Here is a 26,243-nt window from a genome sequence, read left to right on the forward strand (position 1 = left end):
GCCTCTCTCCCTCCTCGCCTAGACTCCTCTCATTCCTTACATGCACGTGCCTCCATGTTCAGACCACTTTTCCCGATCTAAGGGGACTTCACCAATCAGCATCTGATGGCGCTCTGCATTTCCTGCTGATAGACTCACCAATGCAGAGATATCAGACTCTGATCGGTGCCCACAAACACCGGCTGGCACAGGGCACTCCAGTGGTCATGGCCCTGTGCCCACGCACAATATGTTTCATGGTAAATCCACTTCTGCCTGGAGGCAGAACATTTTCAGTGTTCATTAATTATTAGAGGGAGAGAAATAATTAGACACCTCTTTACCTTCATCTTCTAGTAGTGTGAGGCCTGTTCAAACTAAACCAGTGGGAAAGTTCCTTTTAGCGCAATGTGCTTAATACCATATTTGCTATTATTTTCTCCTATGCTTGGGAAAATGAACTGAAAGTGACTTGGAGCTGGGTTTCTGAGTGAACTCACACACTGATGTCATCTGAAGCTCATTGACCAAGGATGAAGTGATTTTGGTTTTGGATTGGAAGCTGCATAGGTTGAACAGTTTTCTGTCTGCTCTGTAGGTTATCTCCATGCCTCTGGGTAATTTGTTGAAGATGAGATGCAGCATTGCAGTGAGGATTATGGAGAAGAGGGTTGGTGTAATGACAGAACCTTGTTTCACCCCAGTCTTCACTGAGATAGGATTTGTAGTGATTCTGTTGGTGAAGATCATGGCTTACGTGTCATTAGGGAAGAGGCAGAGTACAGGGACAAACTTCTGAGGGCAGCCAAATTTGAGGAGGCAGAAGTAGACAACACAATTCATCACCGGTTCCAAAGTGTCAGGTCAGATGAGGGCAAGAGTATTTGAGCACCAATATCTCAAACCAGAACTAAGGTCATGGTTTACTGAGCAGCAGAGATTCCCGAGATCCCATATGCTTCAGAGATTTGGACAACCTACAGCTGACATCTCAATACAGAGGGGAAATGCCACCAGCGTGCCTTCACAAGATCCTCCAAATTGGTGGCAAGAAAGCCAGTCCAACAGCAGGAGTACCAAGCTAACATGTCCACTAATTGATCAAAACCAGCTCTGCTAAGCAGAACATGTTGTTTGTATGCCTCTGATGCCAGACTCCCAAAGCAACTGCTCTACTCAGACCATGGTTATGACAGGAGACTTCTAAGGGAGAGCAGAAACACTTTGGTGTTGCTTTGAGAACATCCCCAAAGAGATCAGACATGGACCTGTGGGCCTGACCAAAATGGAGAAGGTTCATTTGGGAAAGCATCAAACATATTGAGAGACTTGGTGAAGAATGCGCAGAGGCTCGGCCGAGACATTGAAGAGAGCGAACAAACCACCAAACAAGCCATCTACACGACCCCCTTCAGGAACCAACTAGCAGAGTCTGCAGATTGCACATTTTGATTTATCAAGTCATCTCGGAACCCTTCAAATCAGAATGGAAGCAGGTCACCCTCAATCCCAAGAGGATGCCAAAGAAGAATTGCTTTCAGGTGCTGTTCTCCCCAAGGCATTGGGGTGGTTTCATTAGCTCAAGATGAGGTTTTGATATTTACTTTTTCTTACCAAGAAAACCTGGGCTGGTATGTAGCTTGTCAGTCAGTATACACATTCAGTGATTCAACATTTAATACCTGTCTGGTTTCATGTTGCAAATTTAAAATTCCCTAAGGCTGTTTGTAATGTTAAGAGTGGCAGACACCTGTGTCAATAAATGGTATTTCCATTGGGCTAGTCTCAGCAACAAGACGTTTACAAATTGCCTGCCTATATATTTAGCTGGTGAAATACATTCACCTTGACAACTGGCTGAGAAAGAAAAACATCAAAGTGAGACCTGTCAGAGCTCGTGTTTTGACGTTAGTTAAAGAAAGGACCAAGGCATTTCACAGCCAGTCAAGCACTTTGGAAGTGTAGTCATTATTGTCAGGTAGGCAAATATAGCAGCCAATTTGCAAACAGCAAAGTCCGACAGAAGATAATGAGTTCATTAGCCAGTTGGTTGTATTGGTTGCTGGATAAATGTTGACTACAGCAACAGGCTTCTTTGAAAAATGTGCAATGGAATGGTTTACATCTACCCCAACAGGCAAACCTATTTAACATTTCACCTGAGAGATGATATCTCTAACAATGCAGCGCTCCTTAGTACAGTATTGAGGTATTAACCTGGATCACATATTAAAGTTCTGGCTAAAGTTCATATTAAAACTTAAATAGAGCTTACAAGAGGCAACAGCGTGACCAACTAATACAAGCTGACATAAGTTCCTACGCTGGGAGAATTCCTTAATTAGAGCTATCTGTTGCTTTGGTACATCTAGAAGGTTGAAAAATTACTTGGGTCTCCTGAATAATCAGTCACTCAAATATTGCTCTTATAGCTGACAATTAATTATCTGTAGATTTGTCAGACTAAGTAATCAGAGGTATACTAGGAAACTAGAAGTTGATAACTTTCTTGAATTTTGGTGAAAGTATACATTCAACTTATTGTACAAATAAATTATATCAAACCAAGGGGCCTTGGGGCAGACGGGAGTTTTCAAGTTTAGTGCTGGATGGAGCAAGCTCTCAAAACAAAATTCAGTGTTAATTTAGAGAGCAGGATTAAGAAAAGGTGCCCCAGCCACACACATCTGAAGCACAGGAGTCAGGACGAGCAGGTTGTATGAGAATCTGCAATGCCTCAGTTGTCAGTCAAAACAGGGGCCTGGGTAAGACCAGAATCTTTGGTATCTGACCTCTTTCTGGAATATACCTTTGCAAAAAAGGTTTGTAAAGAGATTTTTGTCGAGGTTCATCCTATGCAGTTCCATAACAGAAGACTATGTCCTCTATGGACTGGTCCCAGAGACAGACACACAGACAAATATTAACTGCTATTGGAGGACAATCAACTTGGTGAAAGAGACTCTCTGCTGAAATCTGTTGGTCTACCAGTGCAGAATGGCACATTCCAAATTCCAGGACTACATGCTGAAGGATGCACTGAAGTGTGGGCAAACCATCAGAAAGGCAAAATGTGGACAGGCCACAGCATAAAGGCCTCCCATCAAAAGTTCCACTCCTTTGATGTACTGTGGAAAACCCCTTGGGCTGCCTGCACTAGAGAATGTTTGACTTGAAATGTAAAGGTACATTATAAATATAATCTGTAATTGTGTGTGGTGAGGCACCTCAGGGTGCCATATTCTGTACTGAAATTGAATTGTCTTGCACTTTATGTAATGTCAAATTTGAACTGTTATGTATTGTACTTTTACGAATCTTATGAATAAAATGCATCTTTTGAAAAAAGATCTTTGGTAACTCAGATACTGACACTTAAACTGAAGGATCAATTTATTTTTCGACAAGATTAAAGAGTAGGTAGGGAGGAGGATCAATTACTAGAGGACTAAAGTGCAAGGTAATTGGCAAAAAACAGTGGAAATGATTTTTTTAGAGTTATTACAATCTGGGGCAGGTGGAAGAAGGAAATTCAACTGTGATTCCCATAAGGGGAGTGGAGATATACTTAAAGAGGAAATATTTTCAGGACAACAGGTCTAAGTGGTTGGACTATCTGGACAGCTCTGTTAAAGAGTTGGCACAAGTAAGATGGGCCAAATGTCTTCCTCCTATGCTGTATGATTCTCTAAAATCCTGATAGCCAAACTTTTTTGAATCATGTGTTGTTCCATGAAGGAAGATGGTCATCTGTATGAACTTATGGTTTGCAATAATTACTATTAGCAATGGGAAGTCAGTATCTGATTGGTGACTTTTGTGACATTCATAGAATAATGTGAATAAACAATTGGCATGCCATAGTTTTAATAATTGTATAAGATGTCAACAGAACCACTCAGTCATGCTGTTGCCAAAATTCCAAACAACCTTTATTCTTGGTAAGGTGATTTCGCAAGTTCTCTAAATTAAATTATCATCGAGATTAACTTTAAATCACTGTAATCGAGGCAGATGAAAGAAATTTCAATGACATACATAGACACGGTTCACAAGAGAATCATTTTCTGCATGCATAATAAACACCATGGATTTAGATAGTTATGATGTGGAGATGCCGGCGTTGGACTGGGGTGAACACAGTAAGAAGTCTCACAACACCAGGTTAAAGTCCAACAGGTTTATTTGGTAACAAATACCATAAGCTTTCGGAGCACTGCTCCTTCGTCAGATGGAGTGGAAATGTGCTCTCAAACAGTGCAAACAGACAAAATCAAGTTGCAGAATACTGATTAGAATGCGAATCCTACAGCCAGCCAGGTCTTAAAGGTACAGACAATGTGGGTGGAGGGAACATTAAACACAGGTTAAAGAGATGTGTATTGTCTCCAGACAGAACAGCTAGTGAGATTCTGCAAGTCCAGGAGGCAAGCTGTGGGGGTTACTGATAATGTGACATAAATCCAACATCCCGGTTTAGGCCGTCCTCATGTGTGCGGAACTTGGCTATCAGTTTCTGCTCAGCGACTCTGCGCTGTCGTGTGTCGTGAAGGCCGCCTTGGAGAACGCTTACCTGAAGATCCAAGGCTGAATGCACTGTTTGAGAGCACATTTCCACTCCATCTGATGAAGGAGCAGTGCTCCGAAAGTTTATGGTATTTGCTACCAAATAAACCTGTTGGACTTTAACCTGGTGTTGTGAGACTTCTTACTTTAGATAGTTAAACATTATAACATTGATGGTATTGTATATTAAAATTTCCCTTGCCCAGCCAAGTCTAATTTGAATTTAGCGGATATTCCGCAGCTAAGCGAACACTATGGGCTTGAACATCCATGGGAGTGTTAATACTGGGAGTATTAATACTGGGAGTGTTAATACTGGGAGTATTAATACTGGGGGTGTTAATACTGGGAGTATTAATACTGGGAGTGTTAATACTGGGAGTATTAATACTGGGAGTGTTAATACTGGGAGTATTAATACTGGGAGTGTTAATACTGGGAGTGTTAATACTGGGAGTGTTAATACTGGGAGTATTAATACTGGGAGTGTTAATACTGGGAGTGTTAATACTGGGAGTGTTAATACTGGGAGTGTTAATACTGGGAGTGTTAATACTGGGGGTGTTAATACTGGGAGTGTTAATACTGGGAGTGTTAATACTGGGGGTGTTAATACTGGGAGTGTTAATACTGGGAGTGTTAATACTGGGGGTGTTAATACTGGGAGTATTAATACTGGGAGTGTTAATACCGGGAGTGTTAATACCGGGGGTGTTAATACCGGGAGTATTAATACTGGGAGTGTTAATACTGGGAGTGTTAATACTGGGAGTGTTAATACTGGGGGTGTTAATACTGGGAGTGTTAATACTGGGGGTGTTAATACTGGGAGTGTTAATACTGGGAGTGTTAATACTGGGAGTGTTAATACTGGGAGTGTTAATACTGGGAGTGTTAATACTGGGGGTGTTAATACTGGAGGTGTTAATACTGGGGGTGTTAATACTGGGAGTGTTAATACTGGGGTGTTAATACTGGGGGTGTTAATACTGGGAGTGTTAATACTGGGGGTGTTAATACTGGGGGTGTTAATACTGGGGGTGTTAATACTGGGGGTGTTAATACTGGGAGTGTTAATACTGGGGGTGTTAATACTGGGGGTGTTAATACTGGGGGTGTTAATACTGGGGGTGTTAATACTGGGGGTGTTAATACTGGGAGTGTTAATACTGGGGGTGTTAATACTGGGAGTGTTAATACTGGGAGTGTTAATACTGGTGGTGTTAATACTGGGGGTGTTAATACTGGGAGTGTTAATACTGGGGGTGTTAATACTGGGAGTGTTAATACTGGGGGTGTTAATACTGGGGGTGTTAATACTGGGAGTGTTAATACTGGGGGTGTTAATACTGGGGGTGTTAATACTGGGGGTGTTAATACTGGGAGTGTTAATACTGGGGGTGTTAATACTGGGGATGTAAATACTGCAATAACACCAGAGGGGAGGAATGTCTGCTGTTGGTGAAGGATGCAACTGACCCTGCTGGAATTAGTAACGTTAGTATTGGTAGAATGGTTCTCAACTGATCGCTAATAGATGTGTTTTAAGAAGTGTTTTAACCCCTTCAATGCCTCAAGAAGAGACACAATGGCACGGTGGTTAGCACGGCTGTTCCACAGTGCCAGGGACCTGGGTTCAATTCCCGGCTTGGGTCACTGTCTGTGTGGAGTTTGTACGTTCTCCCCGTGTCTGCGTGGGTTTCCTCTGGGTTCTCCGATTTCCTCCCACAGTCCGAAAGATGTGCTGGTTAGGTGCCGGACTGTGGCGACGAGGGGAATGTCACAGTAACTTCATTGCAGTGTTAATATAAGCCTTATGACTAATAAATTAACTTTATTTTTAAAGACATGTTTTCTCACAAGATTTTTAAAAAGAATAAAAGTTTATTTCTCAACACAGGAATATATTCATAACAGCAACCATACACAGACACATGTACATACAAGAAAAGGTGATGACAAAGAGAGAAGTTTTCTAAATGGTCCAAAAATTCACTGATATACTTGAGTCTTTCGAGATAGAAGTTTTAAACATTGCAGGCTTCATGATTCCCATATGGTTTGCGGAAGAAATGGAAGTTGGAAATTGTTTGCCACAAATTTGCAGTGGCTTATGACTGGCAGCAACAAGTTTCGAGCTTTGGTCCAGTTGCGATGCATTCGAGCCCATGTGGCAAATATCCAGCTTGGCTCTTCCAAGCAGTGATAAAAGGCCAGCCCGACTTCTCAACCTTTTGGTAGATTCTCGCCAGGGCCCTTCATTTTGCTGCATTGGATTTCTTCCCTCTGTGTCTCCTTGTCCCCCCGACTGGCTAACTGTCCTCAAAAATATTTGTTAATAAATGGTCTTTATCAGAATCTGGTTTCTATCTGATGACTATAGTATCTGTTTTGACATTGTTCACACAAGTGGTCCTTGATAATTTAAACTTTGACCCTCAATAAGGATTGATTTCAGCCATTTGCAACTCCGTGTAATAGAATGGTTTCTCCTCACACCCATTCTGTGGAATTCCATTCTATTCTACAGTCAACAGTTTAATATCTTGTATTAATTTCTACAGGTACTTGGACAATAATATCCATTAACTCCACAGAAAAGACCTGCTGCATTCTAATGTCTTCTCTTAGCAGCTTTATGTATATTGGCAGACAAGAATGGAGGTCATCTGACCTCACAACTCCATCTTGTTGAAAGAAGACGGTACATTTTCCATTTTGTTTTGAAAAATAAAGTGTCCATTTTCCATAATTCCATGGCTCAGACTGCTTGAGTGTGACAGTCAGCTTAGTGAAGTATTGTTGGACAGGCTAGTATTTCAACTCCTGTAAAACAGGCTTAAATCGTGCTTACAGGTGGGGATTTAAAAGCCGATAGCAACTTAGAATGGGAGCAGCTTCCGGCGGCTCAGCGGGTAATTGTCAATTTTTCCTCTTGATACACTTTATGACTGCAGTGGTTTACCATTGGTATCTAGACAGTCTCAATGCCTAAAATATAGGGTCAACCTATCACCTGGGTGGATGTACTGCGGGCTTGCGGTGGACTGAAAAGATTGAGTATGTGGACTTTAAGAAAGAGGTTGTGCTGGAATCTTTGAATGGCATCAAGATAGATAAGTCGCCGGGTCCGGATGGGATGTACCCCAGGTTACTGTGGGAGGCGAGGGAAGAGATTGCAGAGCCTCTGGCGATGATCTTTGCGTCGTCGATGGAGACGGGAGAGGTGCCGGAGGATTGGAGGATTGCGGATGTGGTTCCTATTTTCAAGAAGAGGAATAGGGATAGCCCAGGAAATTACCGACCGGTGAGTCTAACCTCAGTGGTTGGTAAGCTGATGGAGAAGATCCTGAGGGACAAGATTTATGAGCATTTAGAGAGGTTTAGTATGCTCAAGAATACTCAGCATGGCTTTGTCAAAGGCAGATCGTGCCTTACGAGCCTGGTGGAGTTCTTCGAAAATGTGACTAAACACATTGACGAAGGGAAAGCGGTAGATGTGGTTTATATGGATTTTAGCAAGGCGTTCGATAAGGTCCCCCATGCAAGGCTTCTAGAAAAAGTGAGAGGGCATGGGATCCAAGGGGCTGCTGCCCTGTGGATCCAGAACCGGCTTGCCCAAAGGAGGCAGAGAGTGGATATAGATGGGTCTTTTTCTAAATGGAGGTTGGTCACCAGTGGTGTGCCCCAGGGATCTGTTCTGGGACCCTTGCTGTTTGTCATTTTCATAAATGACCTGGATGAGGAAGTGGAGGGATGGGTTGGTAAGTTTGCCGACGATACGAAGGTTGGTGGGGTTGTGGATAGTCTGGAGGGATGTCAGAAGTTACAGAGGGACATAGATAGGATGCAAGACTGGGCGGAGAAGTGGCAGATGGACTTCAACCCAGATAAATGCGTAGTGGTCCATTTTGGCAGGTCAAATGGGTTGAAGGAGTACAATATAAAGGGAAAGACTCTTAGTACTGTAGAGGATCAGAAGGACCTTGGGGTCCGGGTCCACCGGACTCTAAAATCGGACCCGCAGGTGGAGGAGGTGGTTAAGAAGGCGTATGGTGTGCTGGCCTTTATCAATCGAGGGATTGAGTTTCGGAGTCCGGGGATAATGATGCAGCTATATAAGACCCTCGTCAGACCCCACTTGGAGTACTGTGCTCAGTTCTTGTCACCTCATTACCGGAAGGATATGGAAAAGATTGAAAGGGTGCAGAGGAGATTTACAAGGATGTTGCCTGGATTGAGTGGCATGCCTTATGAGGATAGGCTGAGGGAGCTCGGTCTTTTCTCCTTGGAGAGACGTAGAATGAGAGGAGACCTAATAGAGGTATATAAGATGTTGAGAGGCATAGATTGGGTGGACTCTCAGAGGCTTTTTCCCAGGGTGGAAATGGCTGCTACGAGAGGACACAGGTTTAAGGTGCTGGGGGGTAGGTACAGGGGAAATGTTAGGGGGAAATTTTTCACACAGAGGGTGGTGGGCGAGTGGAATCGGCTGCTGTCAGTGGTGGTGGAGGCAAACTCAATAGGGTCTTTTAAGAGGCTCCTGGATGAGTACATGGGACTTAATAGGATGGAGAGTTATAGGTAGTCCTAAAAGGTAGGGATATGTTCGGCACAACTTGGGGCCGAAGGGCCTGTTTTGTGCTGTAGTTTTTCTATGTTTCTATGTAACCTCCGGTGATGGATCCCAAACTGGACTTGAGGTAGCAGCACTGAGACTCATTCAGCATTTTAGTGACATGGGTTTATGACTCCCAATGGATGAAATTAGACTGAGCAGATTGCAGCAGCCACATCTTCCTGGTATTTTGTTTCAAATCCTTGATAAGCAGTGAAGCCTACCTAAAAACCACCCAGGAGTGTACTCTGCTGCTCATCCATGTCTGCTAAAGTAACAGAGCCTTCCCTTCTGAACCCAAACAATCTACTTCATAAACATTCATTCAAAATGGGCCTTGTGGTAGCAATGTTCTGCTGGTAAGTTTGGCTGTAGAAACTCATGTAATGAGTCATGGATGGAAGTGATACACTTTCTTTGCTAGAAGCCATCCTAATACTGGCGGTCTACTCTGAGTAGAACTGGGTGGCTCTAGTTCCTAATCTGATGACTTCCTGTAAATAAGCATTGACGTGCCTGGTTCATAGTTACTCTTAGAAATATATTTGAGCAGTGAAGGAGTGAATATTCTTTTCTTTTTATGAAATTCTGCGTGCGTACGTTTCCTCCGGGTGCTCCGGTTTCCTCCCACAGTCCAAAAGACGTGCTGGTTATAGAACATAGAACATTACAGCGCAGTACAGGCCCTTCGGCCCTCGATGTTGCGCCGACCAGTGAAACCAATCTAAAGCCCCTCTAATCTACACTATTCCAATATCATCCATATGTTTATCCAATGACCATTTAAATGCCCTTAATGTTGGCGAGTCCAATACTGCTGCAGGCAGGGCATTCCACGCCCTTACTACTCTCTGAGTGAAGAACCTACCTCTGACATCTGTCCTATATCTATCACCCCTCAATTTAAAGCTATGTCCCCACGTGCTAGCTATCACCATCCAAGGAAAAAGGCTCTCACTATCCACCCTATCTAATCCTCTGATCATCTTATATGCCTCTATTAAGTCACCTCTTAACCTTCTCTCTAACGAAAACAACTTCAAGTCCCTCAGCCTCTCTCATAAGACCTTCCCACCATACCAGGCAACATCCTAGTAAATCTCCTCTGCACCCTTTTCAATGCTTCCACATCCTTCCTACAATGTGGCGACCAGAACTGTACGCAATACTCCAAGTGCGGCCGCACCAGAGTTTTGTACAGCTGCAACATGACCTCCTGGCTCCGAAACTCAATCCCTCTACCAATAAAAGCTAAACGTTAGGTGCATTGGCCATGCTAAATTCTCCCTCAGTGTACCTGAACAGGTGCTGGAATGTAGCGACTAGGGGATTTTCACAATAACTTCATTAGCGACACATGACAGCGCAGAGTCGCTGAGCAGAAACTGATAGCCAAGTTCCGCACACATGAGGACGGCCTAAACCGGGATGTTGGGTTTATGTCACATTATCAGTAACCCCCACAGCTTGCCTTCTGGACTTGCAGAATCTCACTGGCTGTCTTGTCTGGAGACAATACACATCTCTTTAACCTGTGCTTAATGCTCCCTCCACTCACATTGTCTGTGTCTTTAAGACCTGGCTGGCTGTGGAGATTTGCATTCTAATCAGTATTCTGTAACTTGATTTTGTGTCTCTGTGCACTGTTTGAGAGCAGATTTCCACTCCATCTGACGAAGGAGCAGCACTCCGAAAGCTAATGGTATTGCTACCAAATAAACCTGTTGGACTTTAACCTGGTGTTGTTAAAACTCTTACTGTGTTAGCCATAGAAGACAGAGGGTAGCAGTGGAGGGGTCTTTTTCCGGTTGGAGGTCTGTGACCAGTGGAGTTCCTGGGACCTCTGCTGTTTGTGATATATATATAAATGATTTGGAGGAAGATGTAGCTGGTGTGATCAGTAAGTTTGCGGACCACATGAAGATTGCTGGAGTTGCGGATAGTGATGAACATTGTCAGAGAATACAGCAGGATATAGATAGGCTGGAACATTGGGCGGAGAAATGGCAGATGGAATTTAATCCAGATAAATGCGAAGTGATGCATTTTGGTAGATCTAATGTAAGGGGGAGCTATACAATAAATGGCAGAACCACCAGGAGTATAGACACACAGAGGGACCTGGGTGTACAAGTCCACAGATCCTTAAAGGTGGCAGCACAGGTGGAGAGGGTGGTGAAGAAGACATATGGCATGCTTGCCTTTATTGGACGGGGCATAGAATATAAAAGTTGGCATATGATGTTGCGGCTGTATAGAACGTTGGTTAGGTCACATTTGGAATACTGCGTCCAGTTCTGGTTGCCACACTACCAGAAGGACGTGGAGGCTTTGGAGAGAGTAGAGAAAAGGTTTACCAGGATGTTGCCTGGTATGGAGGGTCTTAGCTATGAGGAGAGATTGGGTAAACTGGGGATGTTCTCCCTGGAAAGACGGAGGATGAGAGGCGACCTAATAGAGGTGTATAAAATTATGAAGGGCATAGATAGGGTGAACAGTGGGAAGCTTTTTCCCAGGTTGGAGGTGACGAACACAAGGGGTCACAGGTTCAAGGTGAGGGGGGCAAGGTTCAACACAGATTCAGGGGGATGTATTTTGCACAAAGGGTGGTGGGGGCCTGGAATGCACTGCCAAGCAAGGTGATTGAGGCAGACACGCTGGGATCATTTAAGACTTATCTAGATAGCTACATGAACAGACTGGGAATAGAGGGATACAAACGAATGGTCTAGTTGGGCACATGAGTGTACGAGTATGGGTATGAGTGGGAGGCCAGTATACTGCAGTCGGTGTGAGATGTGGGAGTTCCTGGAGACGACTTGCCTCACGGTAGTCCATAACTGTGCCAGATGCGTGGAACTGCAACTCCTGAGGGATCGTGTAAGGGAGCTGGAGCTGCGGCTCGATGAACTCAGTTTAGTTTGGGAAAATGAGAGATTAATAGATAGAAGTTATAGTCAGGTAGTGACACCAGGGTCTCGGAAGGAAGACACGTGGGTCACAGTTAGGAGGGTAATAGTCAGAAGGGTGATGTTCCAGAAAGTACCCCAGTGACGTCACAGGTGGATAGGGTCGTAAAGAGTGCCTTTGGTACATTGGCCTTTATAAATCGGAGTGTCGAGTATAAAAGTTGGAGTGTTATGGTAAGGTTATATAAGGCATTGGTGAGGCCGAATTTGGAGTATTGTGTACAGTTTTGGTCACCTAGTTACAGGAAGGATGTAAATAAGATTGAAAGAGTGCAGAGAAGGTTCACAAGGATGTTGCCGGGACTTGAGAAGCTGAGTTACAGAGAGAGATTGAATTGGTTGGGACTTTATTCCCAGGAGCGTAGAAGATTGAGGTGAGATTTGATAGAGGTGTATAAGATTTTGATGGGTATAGATAGAGTGAATGCAAGCAGGCTTTTTCCGCTGAGACTAGGGGAGAAAAAAACCAGAGGGCATGGGTTAAGGGTGAAAGGAGAAAAGTTTAAAGGGAATATTAGAGGGGGCTTCTTCACGCAGAGAGTGGTGGGAGTGTGGAATGAGCTGCCGGATAAAGTGGTAAATGCGGGGTCACTTTTAACATTTAAGAAAAACTTGGACGGGTTCATGGATGAGAGGGGTGTGGAGGGATATGGTCCAAGTGCAGGTCAGTGGGACTAGGCATAAAATGGTTCGGCACAGACAAGAAGGGCCAAAAGGCCTGTTTCTGAGCTGTAATTTTCTATGGTTCTATGGTCCTATGGCAGTCTCTCATAAAAGAAAGGAATGGGCAACAGATGGGATCAGGGAAGGGAGTGAGCAGTCTGTGGAGGGATCCCCTGTGGTTGTCCCCCTCCAAAATAGGTATATTGTTTTGGATTCTGTGGAGGGGGATGACCCTCCAGGGGTAAGCCACGAGGACCAGATCGCCTGCTCAGGCTCAGGGGTCCGGAAGGGAAAGAAGGGGTTTAGAAGAGCGATAGTGGTGGGGGATGCGATGGTTAGGGGCACGGACAGGCGGTTCTGCGGGCGCGAACGACACTCCAGGATAGTAGTCTGCCTCCCTGGTGCCGGGGTACTGGATGTCTCCGAGAGGGTAGGAAGCATATTAAAAAAGGAAGGTAGTCACACGGACATAATTATACACATTGGTGAAAATGATGTAGGTAGGAAGAGCAGGGGGGTCATACGAGAGAAATTCAGGGAGTTGGGTGCTAGGCTAAAAAGTAAGGCCTCCAGGGTAGCAATCGCTGCACTGCTCCCAGTGTCTAGTGCAAGTGAGGCTCGGAACAGGGAGATTCTACTGTTGAACGCTTGGCTAAAGGACTGGTGCAAGAGGGAGGATTTTAAATTCATAGATAACTGGGAAGTCTTCAAGTCAGGATGGCAACTGTACAGAAAGGATGGGTTACACCTTAACTGGAAGGGAGCAAATATCCTGGCTGGGAGTTTTGCGAGAGTGTTTCGGCAGGATTTAAACTAGTGTGGCAGGGGGGTGGGGAACAAAACAGTAGGTCAGTAAGTACTGAGGCTGGGGTTGAGCTGGAGGCTGGGGTTGAGCTGGAGGCTGGGGTTGAGCTGGGGACCAGGGCAAGGCTAGCTAAGAAGAGGAGCACTCTGGAGGAGGATGACCTGAGTGGGCCTGGAAGTCTGGAGTGCATCTGCTTCAATGCGAGGAGCATAACGGGTAAGACAGACGAACTTAGGGCCTTAATGCTTATGCGGAATTTGGATGTGGTTGCGGTGACGGAAACTTGGTTAAAAGAAGGACAGGACTGGCAGCTGAATATTCCGGGGTATAAGTGTTTTAGGCGAGACAGAGGAGGGGCTATAAAAGGTGGGGGAGTAGCGATATTAGTTAAGGAGCATATTACCGCGGTGCAGAGGGTAGACAACTTAGAGGGGTCATGTACTGAGTCGCTGTGGGTGGAACTCAGAAACAGGAAGGATGCAGTCACTATGCTGGGGGTGTACTACAGACCACCCAACAACCCACAGGAAGTGGAGGAAAGGATATGTCAGGAGATTCTGGATAGGTGCAGAAAAAATAGGGTTGTTGTAGTGGGGGACATTAATTTCCCTGGTATAGGCTGGAAAGTGCTTAGAGCTGGGGTTCCGGACGGGGAGGAATTTGTAAAATGCGTACTGGAAGGTTCCTTGGAACAGTATGTAGATAGCCCGACTAGAGAGGGGGCTATACTGGACCTAGTTCTGGGAAATTAGCCCGGTCAGGTCGTCAAAGTTTCGGTAGGGGAACATGTGGCAAATAGTGACCACAACTCTGTTAACTTTAGGATAGTAATGGACAAGGATGAGTGCTGTCCTATGGGCAGGATGCTAAATTGGGGGAAGGCTAACTATAGCCGGGTTAGGCAGGAATTGATGGACGTTGATTGGGAGAGGATGTTCAAGGGTAAGTCCGCATCTGGCATGTGGGAGTCTTTTAAGGAACAGTTGATAAGGCTGCAGGATAGGCATGTGCCTGTAAAAAGGAAAGATAGGAAAGGTAGGATTCGAGAGCCGTGGATAACCAGGGAAATTGAGGATCTGATTAAAATGAAAAGGGAGGCGTACGTTAAGTCCAGGCAACTGAAAACAGATGGAGCTCTGGAGGAATACAGAGAGAGTAGGAAAGAACTCAAACGGGGAGTTAGAAGGGCAAAAAGAGGTCACGAGATGTTCTTGGCAGACAGGATTAAGGAGAACCCTAAGGCATTCTATTCATACGTTAGGAACAAAAGAGTTGTCAGGGAGAAAATCGGACCTCTCAGGGACAAAGGAGGGGAATTATGCTTAGAACCCAAGGGAATAGGGGAGATCCTAAATGAATATTTTGCATCGGTATTCACGAAGGAGAGGGACGTGTTAACCGGGAGTGTCTGGGAGGGAGGTGTTGACCCGTTAGAGAAAATCTCCATTACAAGGGAGGAAGTGTTAGGTTTTTTAGGGAACATTAAAACTGACAAAGCCCCAGGGCCTGATGACATCTATCCTAGACTGCTCAGGGAGACGAGAGATGAAATTGCTGGGCCTCTGACGGAAATCTTTGTCGCTTCTTTGGACACAGGTGAGGTCCCTGAGGATTGGAGGATAGGGAATGTGGTCCCGTTGTTTAAGAAGGGTAGCAGGGATAACCCGGGAAATTATAGGCCAGTGAGCTTGACGTCCGTGGTAGGGAAGTTGTTGGAGAGGATTCTTAGAGACAGGATGTATGTGCATTTAGAACGGAACAATCTCATTAGTGACAGACAGCATGGTTTTGTAAGAGGGAGGTCGTGCCGTACAAATTTGGTGGAGTTTTTTGAGGAAGTGACAAAAACGGTTGACGAAGGAAGGGCCGTGGATGTCGTCTATATGGATTTCAGTAAGGCATTTGACAAAGCCCCACATGGCAGGTTGGTTAAAAAGGTTAAGGCTCATGGGATACAAGGAGAAGTGGCGAGATGGGTGGAGAACTGGCTTGGCCATAGGAGACAGAGGGTAGCGGTCGAAGGGTCTTTTTCTACTGGAGGTCTGTGACCAGTGGTGTTCCGCAGGGCTCTGTACTGGGACCTCTGCTATTTGTGATATATATAAATGATTTGGAAGAAGGTGTAACTGGTGTAATCAGCAAGTTTGCGGATGACACGAAGATGGCTGGACTTGCGGATAGCGATGAGCATTGTCGGGCAATACAGCAGGATATAGATAGGCTGGAAAATTGGGCGGAGAGGTGGCAGATGGAATTTAATCCAGATAAATGCGAAGTGATGCATTTTGGAAGAAATAATGTAGGGAGGAGTTATACAATAAATGGCAGAGCCATCAAGAGTATAGAAACACAGAGGGACCTAGGTGTGCAAGTCCACAAATCCTTGAAGGTGGCAACACAGGTGGAGAAGGTGGTGAAGAAGGCATATGGTATGCTTGCCTTTATAGGATGAGGTATAGAGTATAAAAGCTGGAGACTGATGATGCAGCTGTATAGAACGCTGGTTGGGCCACATTTGGAGTACTGCGTCCAGTTCTGGTCGCCGCACTACCAGAAGGACGTGGAGGCGTTAGAGAGAGTGCAGAGAAGGTTTACCAGGATGTTGCCTGGTATGGAGGGTTTTTGCTATGAGGAGAGATTGGGTAAACTGGGTTGTTCTCCCTGGAAAGACGGAGAATGAGGGGAGACCTAATAGAGGTGTACAAAATTATGAAAGGGATAGATAGGGTCAACGGTGGGAAGCTTTTTCCCAGATCAGAAGTGACGACCACGAGGTGTTACGGGCTCAAGATGAGAGGGGCAAAGTATAACTCCGATATTAGAGGGATGTTTTTTACAGAGGGTGGTGGGGGCCTGGAATGCGCTGCCAAGTAGGGTGGTGGAGGCAGACAGGCTGCCATCATTTAAGACTTACCTGGATAGTCACATGAGCAGCCTGGGAATGGAGGGATACAAATGATTGGTCTAGTTGGACCAAGGAGCGGCACAGGCTTGGAGGGCCGAAGGGCCTGTTTCCTGTGCTGTACTGATCTTTGTTCTTTGTTATGAGCGGCGCAGGTTTGGAGGGCCGAAGGGCCTGTTCCTGTGCTGTATTGTTCTTTGTTCTTTGTTCATTGCAGTGTTAATGTAAGCTTACTTGTGGCTAATAAATAAATTTCAAACTTTTTTTAAAAATTCATTATATCCAGAGAAGCCTCAGGTGAAGATTGGTTACATCTATTTACCCAGAAGTGCTGAGATTTTCCAGCGCTTTCTATTTTTATTTCCGATCTCCAGCATCTGCAGTATTTTGCTTTTGCTATAAAGGTGTGATGTTCTGACGTCCAGAATGAACATACTCCCCAGTTCTCCTGAAGATGACTATACACAGCATCCTGTGCCCCATTGCAGCCTGGAAATATCATGAAAAACATACTTTGACAACCCGTGGGCAGAGACAAATTACAGCAGGCCTGGACCACAAGCTAGCATTCTGAAGGTGACACACTTCATTCAGGTCTGCTTCAGTGCAATGAAGTAGGCAAAGGAATTCCTCCCAAATAATATCCTCATCAGACCTCAGAGACCAAAGACTTATTGTTGGAGTAATATTGGCTCAGATCTGATTCTGACGGTACATTGTCATGATGACTATAGTATCTGTATAGTATCTGAAGATCACAATTGTACTGAAGGTTCCGGGGCACTGATTTACTCTGGAACTGGGAACTTCTGAAACATCAGAAATGGCTCTGTGAGGCCCTCACTGATGGTCCCTCTGGGACCTGTCACTATGTAAACTTGGGTAATTTAGTTATCGAGTCATAGAGGTTTACAGCATGGAAACAGCCCCTTCGGCCCAACTTGTCCATGCCACCCAGTTTTTATCATTAAGCTCGTCCCAATTGCCCACGTTTGGCCCATATCCCCCTATACCAATCTTACCCATGTAACTGTCTAAACGCTTTTTAAAAGACAAAATTGTACCCACCTCTATTGCTGCCTCTGGCAGCTCGTTTCAGACACTCACCACCCTCTGTGTGACAAATTGTCTCTCTGGATCCTTTTATATCTCTCCCCTCTCACTTTAAACCTATACCTTCTAATGTAGGGGGGAACTATACGATAAATGGCAGAACCATAAAGGGTGTAGATAAGCAGAGGGACCTGGGTGTGCAAGTCCACAGGTCCTTGAAGGTGACGTCACAGGTGGAGAAGGTAGTGAATAAGGCAGATGGCATGCTTGCCTTTATAGGATGGGGCATAGAATATAAAAGTTGAGGTCTGATATTGCAGTTGTATAGAACGTTGGTTCGGCCGCATTTGGAATACTGCGCCCAGTTCTGGTCGCCACACTACCAGAAGGACGTGGAGGCTTTAGAGAGAGTGCAGAGGAGGTTTACCAGGATGTTGCCTGGTATGGAGGGGCTTAGTTATGAGGAGAGATTGGGTAAACTGGGGTTGTTCTCACTGGAAAGACGGAGGATGAGGGGTGACCTAATAGAGGTGTATAAAATTATGAAAGACATAGATAGGGTGAACGGTGGGAAGCTTTTTCCCAGGTCGGTGGTGACGTTCACGAGGGGTCATAGGTTCAAGGTGAGGGGGGGAAGTTTAACACGGATATCAGAAGGACGTATTTTACACAGAGGGTGGTTTGGGCCTGGAATGCGCTGCCAGGCAAGGTGGTGGAGGCGGAGACACTGGGAACATTTAAGACTTATCTAGACAGCCACATGAACGGAGTGGGAATGGAGGGATACAAAAGAATGGTCTAGTTTGGACCAGGGAGCGGCACGGGCTTGGAGGGCCGAAGGGCCTGTTCCTGTGCTGTATTGTTCTTTGTTCTAGTTTTAGACTCCCTTACCTTTGGGAAAAGATGTTTGTCTGATTTGTCCGATATTTATCCTGGTTTTTAACATTGGTTTACTTCGGGATGTTCAAATCAGCCATAAAATCTGCTAAGACAGGCAGCTCAAAGTTAATTAGGTGATGCATCAAAAAACTGAAGGTTTCAAAGGAGCAGCAACAATAGTAGCAACATGTCCAGTCACGTTAAACCTGGAGGCAAAGGGCGTGCCAAGGCCATGAACTTCTCCCGCGCCAGTGTCCAGTGCCCCTCCCAACACAGCTCCCTCCACTTTGACACTCCTCACCCCCAATCCTGAATGGCAAGAAGGGCTACAAGGGGACTTCCGGAGGTTGGCAGAAGAGAACAGAGCCCTGAGGTGGAGGGCCTCACCTGCCACCTGGACGAAACCTCGAAGGACAATGCCTGTCGGACCGCAACCTGTATTTGCAGCAGCAACTCTGGAGCTGCTCACCGGGTAAGATTCTGGTTCTCATAATCACAGCTTCATTGTTAATGGAATGTAATTCTTATGCTTTAAAGGTGCACTGGGGAGGCAATGGCCTAGTGGTATTATCACTAGATTATTAATCAAGAAACTCAGCTCATGTTCTGGGGTCCTGGGTTTGAATCCCGCTCATGGCAGGATTTGAATTCAATTATCAAAAATCTGGAATTAAGAATCTACTGATGACCATGAAACAATTGTCATGAAAAACCCATCTGGTTCACCAATGTTTTTTAGGGAAGGATGTCCTTACCTGGCCTGGCCTACATGTGACTCCAGAGCCACAGCAATGGAAAAACTGCCCTCCAAAGGCAACTAAGCATAGGCAATAAATGCTGGTCAGCCAGCAACAACCATGTCTTACGAATGAATAAAACAAAGTGCAGTATCCATATGGTAGTGAGCCAACCTTTACCCTTTGTGTTGCAACACACACCGAGATTGGCACATGCACAGTAGCCCCCATGTTGCTGGTCTCCCTATCATTGGCCAGCCCCGCGATCCCCACATCGCCGCCCCACCAATCCCCCCATGGCCCAACCATTGGTCTCCCAGACATGTCCAGGCCAGCCCCGACTCCCCCACCCCCCGGCCCGCCTCAATCTCCCCCCTGCCAGCCCCGACTGCCGCCCCTCCCCCCACACAGCCCCAAACCCAGGAGTAGTGACACCCCCTCCCCGCACTCCAGAACCACCACCCCCCCGCACAGTCTCAACCCCCCACCAGCAGGCTGACCCCCTGTCCCCACCCCGGTGGCCTGCCCTGATTGCTGGCCTCCCTCCCTCTGTCGCTGATCCCAGTGCAGAGTGGCAGAGGGACCCGCCCACCCCCACCGATCTCCCCCCCCGAGGCCCCACCCCTCTCTGGCCCCGCCCCCTTGGCACTGCCTGATGCCCGGTGGGCAGTACCATGGTGTCCCCTAGGCATTGCCGCTTTACCCCTTGGGCAATGCCAGGGGCCAGGCTGGCACTGCCAAGATGGCAATGCCCAGGGGGCATCCTTATCCCCCGACCGTCTCGGGACCCCCATGGCCCCCCTCCACTCCAGCGGGTCGGGCCACCAGTTTCCCATTCGTGGGGAGATGTTGCAAATACTGCTGGAGTGAAACACTCCTGGCAGGGTGGGAGAGGCTAACGGGCCTGGAAAATTCAGTCCTGGGCCCACGAGGCAGCGACAGAGAGAGAGAATGAGGCAGGGACAGAGAAATAGAACAGGGCAGCGACAGAGAGACAGAGACTAATGATATTTAAATGATCATTTGCACAATTTATTCAGCTCTGTGCCGATTTCTGGTGTGGAGCTGATGACACCGGAAAAATGGTGGCCGTGGAAGCTGTGGCGCCCAGCGGCTGATTCACAGGGTTTGCAATGAGCATTCACGCCCCGCTTGCGTCTCCCAGTGTTGGATTTCCGGCGGAGTTTGTTTTGCGCTGGAAATTGGCAAGGAGACGCGGAAGTGATTTAAATGATCATTTCCCTACAATTTAAATGAGATTAGGACTGAGGTGTCTGGGCCTGTTAGCCTCTCCCACCCTGCCAGAGTGTTTCACTTCAGCGGGGATTACACTCGCTCCTCACTTTTGGGGAATTAGTGGCCCAACACTGCTGGAGTTCAGTGGGGGCAATCGGAGCTCCCCATGGGCACAGGTGATGGAAGGGGTGGTGCCTCCTGGGCATGGGCACCCTTGAGGAGATGCCGGAGTTGGACTGGGGTAAACACAGTAAGAAGTTTAACAACACCAGGTTAAAGTCCAACAGGTTTATTTGGTAGCAAAAGCCACACAAGCTTTCGGAGCTTTAAGCCCCTTCTTCAGGTGAGTGGGAATTCTGTTCACAAACAGGGCATATAAAGACACAAACTCAATTTACAGAATAATGGTTGGAATGCGAATACTTACAGCTAATCAAGTCTTTAAGATACATGAGTAATGAATTGATAGGTGATAGTCAGCATGGTTTTGTGGCAGGTAGGTCGTGCCTTACTAACCTTATTGAGTTTTTTGAGAAAGTGACCAAGGAGGTGGATGGGGGCAAGGCAGTGGACGTGGTATATATGGATTTTAGTAAGGCGTTTGATAAGGTTCACCATGGTAGGCTTCTGCAGAAAATGCAGATGTATGGGATTGGGGGTGATCTAGGAAATTGGATCAGGAATTGGCTAGCGGATAGGAAACAGAGGGTGGTGGTTGATAGTAAATATTCATCATGGAGTGCGGTTACAAGTGGTGTACCTCAGGGATCTGTTTTGGGGCCACTGCTGTTTGTAATATTTATTAATGATCTGGATGAGGGTATAGTTGGGTGGATTAGCAAATTTGCTGATGACACCAAAGTCGGTGGTGTGGTAGACAGTGAGGAAGGGTGTCGTAGTTTGCAGGAAGACTTAGACAGGTTGCAAAGTTGGGCCGAGAGGTGGCGGATGGAGTTTAATGCGGAGAAGTGTGAGGTAATTCACTTTGGTAGGAATAACAGATGTGTTGAGTATAGGGCTAACGGGAGGACTTTGAATAGTGTGGAGGAGCAGAGGGATCTAGGTGTATGTGTGCATAGATCCCTGAAAGTTGGGAATCAAGTAGATAAGGTTGTTAAGAAGGCATATGGTGTCTTGGCGTTTATTGGTAGGGGGATTGAATTTAGGAGTCGTAGCGTTATGTTGCAACTGTACACAACTCTGGTGCGGCCGCACTTGGAGTACTGTGTGCAGTTCTGGTCCCCACATTACAGGAAGGATGTGGAGGCTTTGGAGAGGGTGCAGAGGAGGTTTACCAGGATGTTGCCTGGTATGGAGGGGAGATCCTATGAGGAGAGGCTGAGGGATTTGGGATTGTTTTCGCTGGAAAGGCGGCGGCTAAGAGGGGATCTTATTGAAACATATAAGATGATTAGAGGTTTAGATAGGGTGGATAGTGATAGCCTTTTTCCTCTGATGGAGAAATCCAGCACGAGGGGGCATGGCTTTAAATTGAGGGGGGGTAGTTATAGAACCGATGTCAGGGGTAGGTTCTTTACCCAGAGGGTGGTGAGGGATTGGAATGCCCTGCCAGCATCAGTAGTAAATGCGCCTAGTTTGGGGGCGTTTAAGAGATCCGTAGATAGGTTCATGGACGAAAAGAAATTGGTTTAGGTTGGAGGGTCACAGTTTTTTTTTTTAACTGGTCGGTGCAACATCGTGGGCCGAAGGGCCTGTTCTGCGCTGTAATGTTCTATGTTCTATGTTCTATGTTCTATGTTCTATGTTCTACAACCAATGTGAGTGGAGAGAGCATTAAGACAGGTTAAAGAGATGTGTATTGTCTCCAGACAAGACAGCCAGTGAAACTCTGCAGGTCCAGGCAGGCTGTGGGGATTACAGATAGTGTGACATGAACCCAAGATCCCGGTTGAGGCCGTCCTCATGTGTGCGGAACTTGGCTATCAGTTTCTGCTCAGCAACTCTGCGTCGTCGTGTGTCGTGAAGGCTGCCTTGGAGAACGCTTACCCGAATATCAGAGGCTGAATGCCCGTGACCGGGATATTGGGTTCATGTCACACTATCTGTAATCCCCACAGCTTGCCTGAAGCTGCAGAATCTCACTAGCTGTCCTGTCTGGAGACAATACACATCCCTTTAACCTGTGCCCCTTGGCACTGCCCAAAGGGCAAAGTGCCAATGCCCCTTGGGACTGCGGGGGAGGTGGGGGTTAATTATCACGGGGGAATTGAGGGGGGGGGGTGGCTGGAGAGATTGGGGTGGGCCAGAAATGGTCATGGGGTCAGCGATCGGATTGTGCGGTGGAGGGGGTGGAGGGGGGGAGGGGGCAGAGGGCCCGGCTTTACGGGGATTGTGGAGTTGGCCAGCAATCGGGTTGGCCAGCAAAGAGGGAGGCTGTTAGTGCGATGCCACTGTTCATGCGCCAATCATCGCACTGATAGTGCGGGGCCACTGTGCATGCACCAATCCCGGCACTGATAGTGCGGGGCCACTGTGCATGTGCCAATCATCGCACTGATAGTGCGAGGCCACTGTGCATGCACCAATCATCGCACTGATAGTGCGGGGCCACTGTGCATGTGCCAATCATCGCACTGATAGTGCGAGGCCACTGTGCATGCACCAATCATCGCACTGATAGTGCGGGGCCACTGTGCATGTGCCAATCATCGCACTGATAGTGCGGGGCCACTGTGCATGTGCCAATCATCGCACTGATAGTGCGAGGCCACTGTGCATGCACCAATCATCGCACTGATAGTGCGGGGCCACTGTGCATGTGCCAATCATCGCACTGATAGTGCGAGGCCACTGTGCATGCACCAATCATCGCACTGACAGTGCGGGGCCACTGTGCATGCACCAATCATCGCACTGATAGTGCGGGGCCACTGTTCATGCACCAATCCCGGCACTGATAGTGCGGGGCCACTGTTCATGCACCAATCCTGGCACTGATAGTGCGGGGCCACTGTGCATGCACCAATCATCGCACTGATAGTGTGGGGCCACTGTGCATGCACCAATCATCGCACTGATAGTGCGGGGCCACTGTGCATGCACCAATCATCGCACTGATAGTGCGGGGCCACTGTGCATGCACCAATCCCGGCACTGATAGTGCGGGGCCACTGTGCATGCACCAATCCCGGCACTGATAGTGCGGGGCCACTGTGCATGCACCAATCATCGCACTGATAGTGCGGGGCCACTGTGCATGCACCAATCATCGCACTGATAGTGCGAGGCCACTGTGCATGCACCAATCCCGGCACTGATAGTGCGGGGCCACTGTGCATGCACCAATCCCGGCACTGATAGTGCGGGGCCACTGTGCATGCACCAATCATCGCACTGATAGTGCGGGGCCACTGTGCATGCACCAATCATCGCACTGATAGTGCGGGGCCACTGTGCATGCACCAATCATCGCACTGATAGTGCGGGGCCACTGTGCATGCGCCAATCATCGCACTGATAGTGCGGGGCCACTGTGCATGCACCAATCCCGGCACTGATAGTGCGGGGCCACTGTGCATGCACCAATCCCGGCACTGATAGTGCGGGGCCACTGTGCATGCACCAATCATCGCACTGATAGTGCGGGGCCACTGTGCATGCACCAATCATCGCACTGATAGTGCGGGGCCACTGTGCATGCACCAATCATCGCACTGATAGTGCGGGGCCACTGTGCATGCACCAATCCCGGCACTGATAGTGCGGGGCCACTGTGCATGCACCAATCCCGGCACTGATAGTGCGGGGCCACTGTGCATGCACCAATCATCGCACTGATAGTGCGGGGCCACTGTGCATGCACCAATCCTGGCACTGATAGTGCGGGGCCACTGTGCATGCACCAATCCCAGCACTGATAGTGCGGGGCCACTGTGCATGCACCAATCCCAGCACTGATAGTGCGGGGCCACTGTGCATGCACCAATCCTGGCACTGATAGTGCGGGGCCACTGTGCATGCACCAATCCCAGCACTGATAGTGCGGGGCCACTGTGCATGCACCAATCCCAGCACTGATAGTGCGGGGCCACTGTGCATGCACCAATCATCGCACTGATAGTGCGGGGCCACTGTGCATGCACCAATCCCAGCACTGATAGTGCGAGGTCACTGTGCATGCACCAATCATCGCACTGATAGTGCGGGGCCACTGTGCATGCACCAATCATCGCACTGATAGTGCGAGGCCACTGTGCATGCACCAATCCCGGCACTGATAGTGCGGGGCCACTGTGCATGCACCAATCATCGCACTGATAGTGCGGGGCCACTGTGCATGCACCAATCATCGCACTGATAGTGCGGGGCCACTGTGCATGCACCAATCCCGGCACTGATAGTGCGGGGCCACTGTGCATGCACCAATACCGGCACTGATAGTGCGGGGCCACTGTGCATGCACCAATCATCGCACTGATAGTGCGAGGCCACTGTGCATGCACCAATCATCGCACTGATAGTGCGGGGCCACTGTGCATGCACCAATCATCGCACTGATAGTGCGGGGCCACTGTGCATGCGCCAATCCCAGCACTGATAGTGCGGGGCCACTGTGCATGCACCAATCATCGCACTGATAGTGCGAGGCCACTGTGCATGCACCAATCATCGCACTGATAGTGCGAGGCCACTGTGCATGCGCCAATCATCGCACTGATAGTGCGGGGCCACTGTGCATGCACCAATCATCGCACTGATAGTGCGGGGCCACTGTGCATGCACCAATCATCGCACTGATAGTGCGAGGCCACTGTGCATGCGCCAATCCCAGCACTGATAGTGCGAGGCCACTGTGCATGCACCAATCCCGGCACTGATAGTGCGGGGCCACTGTGCATGCACCAATCATCGCACTGATAGTGCGGGGCCACTGTGCATGCACCAATCATCGCACTGATAGTGCGAGGCCACTGTGCATGCACCAATCATCGCACTGATAGTGCGGGGCCACTGTGCATGCGCCAATCCCAGCACTGATAGTGCGAGGCCACTGTGCATGCACCAATCATCGCACTGATAGTGCGAGGCCACTGTGCATGCGCCAATCATCGCACTGATAGTGCGGGGCCACTGTGCATGCACCAATCATCGCACTGATAGTGCAGGGCCACTGTGCATGCACCAATCATCGCACTGATAGTGCGGGGCCACTGTGCATGCGCCAATCCCAGCACTGATAGTGCGAGGCCACTGTGCATGCACCAATCCCGGCACTGATAGTGCGGGGCCACTGTGCATGCACCAATCATCGCACTGATAGTGCGAGGCCACTGTGCATGCACCAATCATCGCACTGATAGTGCGGGGCCACTGTGCATGCACCAATCATCGCACTGATAGTGCGGGGCCACTGTGCATGCGCCAATCCCAGCACTGATAGTGCGGGGCCACTGTGCATGCACCAATCATCGCACTGATAGTGCGAGGCCACTGTGCATGCGCCAATCCCAGCACTGATAGTGCGAGGCCACTGTGCATGCACCATTCATCGCACTGATAGTGCGAGGCCACTGTGCATGCGCCAATCATCGCACTGATAGTGCGGGGCCACTGTGCATGCACCAATCATCGCACTGATAGTGCGGGGCCACTGTGCATGCACCAATCATCGCACTGATAGTGCGAGGCCACTGTGCATGCACCAATCCCAGCACTGATAGTGCAAGGCCACTGTGCATACACCAATCCCGGCACTGATAGTGCGGGGCCACTGTGCATGCACCAATCATCGCACTGATAGTGCGGGGCCACTGTGCATGCACCAATCATCGCACTGATAGTGCGGGGCCACTGTGCATGCGCCAATCCCAGCACT

The sequence above is a fragment of the Mustelus asterias genome, chromosome 4, assembly GCF_964213995.1.
Source record: "Mustelus asterias chromosome 4, sMusAst1.hap1.1, whole genome shotgun sequence".
NCBI lineage: Eukaryota > Metazoa > Chordata > Chondrichthyes > Carcharhiniformes > Triakidae > Mustelus > Mustelus asterias.